The following is a 3,693-nucleotide window of genomic DNA, read 5'->3' as shown; positions in this document are numbered from 1 at the left end:
TTTAGCTGACCCTAATCACAGATCCCAAGGTAATACAATATAATTTTAGTGCATTTCTCCTCATCAGGAATGCTGGAGGTGCATTTTAAGTTTTAATAATAAGTGCTAGAATGACCAAATTGCAGACTAATTGTTTCCATATTGTACTTAAAATGAGTTTTTAAAAATGAAAAAGAAATGACTATATACAATCAATGCTATTTATTGTACCTCTGGGCCTACTCTTCTAAAAATTGTAGCTTATCAATTTTTCTCTGTCAAGCTTGAACTAATGTAAATAATTGAAATAATGTAAAGTTATATTTTCATGTTTTTATAGATACAACATGACAAGAATACATAATGTAAGAGTATTTCAACTATGGATAATGTTGATTGGATAATGCACATCTCAGTTACAAGCAGTACTCATAGTTTAATATCCATGTAACGGTGCATCAATATGTTGCTATATAAATATGTCTGTGTGCATATAAGTGAAAAGTGGTCAAACAAGAGTGATGACAGCTGTCTAAAGGTTTTTTTATTCATTTTATATAAAAACTGTTATGGAAAGACCAAAATGTTTATGAACTACTCTTATGTAAATTTACAATTGTCCTTTACTGTACTTTTTTGTTTACAGTATAGTACCTTATTTTCTGCTGTGTTAAGTGGGTGTCAAACTCCAAGAAGACATACACTTTCTATAACTTCTATTGAAGATACTGGAATTTCCAATTTTTCATGTGTACTATGTCAGAAAATGCTTTCGATTTTATTTTTAAATCTAACATCGGATGGCTTTTCCGGAGTGTTGTAAAAACTTCAATCATACATAAAACATGTTCTTACAAAAGGCAAAGATCTTTATTTTTTTTACTTAATAGTACTTCAAACTAATAACAGTGAGACCAAAAATTGTATCTAACTTTATTCCCAAACAAACCCAACTGTTTCTACTGAACAAAAACATCTTTGCTCAATTTATATATCAGCTAGGTACAAAGGTAACAGAATAAAAATAACCTTTTTTAAGCTAAAATAATTAACAGTTCAGGTCGTTCATACCTACACTCATTAAGTGCTTCAGGTATATGTAGGAATATGGCTATGAATTGTATTACTCATTTTATTATAGATATACCCTGCTACTACAAGATCAGGCAATACTATCACCAACCATCCCATTGTACGTTATTAGTTCAGCTGCTGTGATAGTCACATTAAAGAGCAGAAAAGTGACTTACTTTAAAAAGTTCCATAATGTGTTTACAAAAAGGTGTTCTTTCAGTATTGTACTGAAAGATAGTGTTAATGAGAAGCTAAAATTCTTGCCGCATTAAGTTTTTTTTACAAAGATAATAAATTTTTAGGTAATTCTATTCACAAATATTCAAAAATTATTGAGTGTAGTTTTTCAAAGTTACACATTAATGTCTTTTAATCTTATAGATTTTAATAGGTTTAATGTTTCATACATAAATATACCAATGAATCTGCTTAAGAGAACAGTTGGAGATCTTAACTTTCAAATCTGCAGATATTTTAAATATTTTGGTGGTCATGGTAGCAAATAGGAAGAATGAAAGGAAACATTAGCAATATAAGAAAGCTACAGGATGATTTCCAATACAACACCTTAACAATATCATTTAAAAACATTCGTTGCAATTAATTAGAATATGGCAAAATGTGATTTTTCCCCTTTCTTCTACTCCCAATCTCATCATTTCCTAGAGGTACTGTTCTAGCAATCTTAAACAAGTAAGTCAAGAATCACTTCTAGATTAGAATGTATTTCTGGATATTTACATTATTTTCTGCTGGATAAAATTGATTATATATTTCTTTTTGAAGTAAGTGGTTTGACTTAGCCACAAAAGTCGTCCTTATTATCAATCTTAATTGATAATGTATGATTATTAATAATAATATTATATGGGCTTCAGAGAGTATATTGGTTACATTTCACAAATTTTATATGTACTCTCAACAAGCTTATTAAAGGAGATATCAGAATAATATAAATATCTGTTTAAAAATAGAGCAAAATTTGTGCAAAGAGTTCTCATACTTAAAATAGGTTTATTTTCAATCACCAACATAGAAGATGGGTAAGTATAAGTGAATCATCATGATATTCTGAATGAAAATTTGGAAATTCATTAAAAGATTTGGAAAAGTTGTGTCACATTTTAAGCAGGAAGGGATTCATTCTCTTAATGTGTTGTTTTGGCAAGACCATGACAACAGAAATTCTATTGGGTACTAATCAGAAAATCATACTTTCTCTATTTACATGTTTTAAAACAAAACATAGACAGCATATGGCAATCCAAGTACAGAAAAGTTCAAACGTGTTTATGTAAGTATGGTGATATTTAAACAGGGGAACTAAAACAAAAGCTCTAAGATCCAGTGAATATAGAAAAGTGCCTAGAGTAAATCCAGTTCATAAGAATCTGTGTATGTGTTTTATAGCCTGTCTCTATTCATTTCTTCTTGCTTTACCATTTTATGTTCTCTTCTTGCCCTTAAATACTATGCCATTTTTATACCTATTATATTTTAAATGGTATCTCATTTTTTAGTTTCATTCATTTTGCTTTTTTTTCATGTTATTCCATCTATTTCTAGCTTGCCTATTGTAACAGATTTTGCTTTGTGGGCACTTGGAATGCAGTTCATTTTATCAAAGACATGACTGACAGTTTCAGAGTCTACTTAATAACTATAATAAATGACTAAGGATTTCTCTTGTGAACTAAAAATTTCTTGTTAAGCTCTATTTCAGCATTTCTCACATATTCTGATTCCATAATTGCCAATTTGTTATATTCCTCCATGTACTTACAGAGTTCCACAATTTTATAGAGTTTCTTTAGGAAATGAGGGTCTCTTCTATGACACAAGAAGAATAAGAACTCTATTTGAGTGTTTGCTCATCAGAATTCTCTGTTAAAGCCACTTGACACTGAGCACAAACCAGTTCTCCATTTTAATTTCACTCTCAAGCACTTCCAGATTATTCCTTAATTGCCTTTTTTCCCACTAGGTATAAGTAAATTTTGCTATTTGAGAGCCAAATTGCTTTTTTGATATGCATAAACTCACTATTACTTCATTGGATATGCCTGAATTCACTGAATGAATTTGGTCATTTTTCTTTCTTTTTTTCCCTTTCAGGTTAACGTGCCAATTTCATTTTACTGTAAATTGGAATGTGGGGGAGTGGATTAAGTCTTGGGAGGTAGTCAAAACCAGGATTCTAGCTTTACCTTCCCTTTTTCTCATGCTTCTCTTTGTCTCCTCAACTGGAGTATTTGAACACTAGGACTGTCTCACTGGAACGATGAAAGGGAATTTGATATGATTATTAAAGATGGAATGCAACATTGTATCTTTCAAAAAATAATGGTTTGAAGAAATGGGTTCATGATTGGAGTGCCACTTGGTGCACAAAATGTTTTTGGTATCCAGATCCGATTTTATTTCATCATCTCTAAGCATTAGTAAAACAGCTCTATCCTGTAACTTTAATTAATTAATTAATTAATTCCATCTGATAATATTTATTGAATTTCTTCCTATATAAATATTGGCCAAAGTAAGGGCTAAATTTGAAGCCTCTATTCTGAGGATTAAGTGTTATATTTTCATTAAAGGATGTAGTTCTTTGATCCCATTCACCTAGAAATAATACTATGATTA

At 30.2% G+C, this 3,693-nt stretch overlaps 1 protein-coding gene across 6 annotated transcripts in view; it reads left to right on the top strand.

Moving 5' to 3' along the window:
* Nucleotides 1-844, top strand: part of GRIA2 (glutamate receptor, ionotropic, AMPA 2) — a 153,461-nt gene extending 152,617 nt beyond the window's left edge. For 3 of the 6 annotated variants that reach the window (XM_011959719.1, XM_011959718.1, XM_011959720.1), the window contains exon 16: nt 1-844. This exon is cut by the window's left edge and continues 1,791 nt beyond it. The gene's annotated coding sequence lies outside the window, so the exon portion shown is untranslated. The other 3 variants (XM_011959721.1, XM_011959717.1, XM_011959716.1) reach the window with 1 other exon arrangement.
* The last annotated feature ends 2,849 nt before the right edge of the window (nt 845-3,693 follow it).

The sequence above is a fragment of the Colobus angolensis genome, unplaced genomic scaffold (genome assembly GCF_000951035.1).
Source record: "Colobus angolensis palliatus isolate OR3802 unplaced genomic scaffold, Cang.pa_1.0 Scaffold5, whole genome shotgun sequence".
NCBI classification, from domain to species: Eukaryota; Metazoa; Chordata; class Mammalia; order Primates; family Cercopithecidae; genus Colobus; species Colobus angolensis.
Note: the sequence above shows the minus strand (reverse complement) of the source record. Positions and strands in the feature narration are given on the sequence as shown.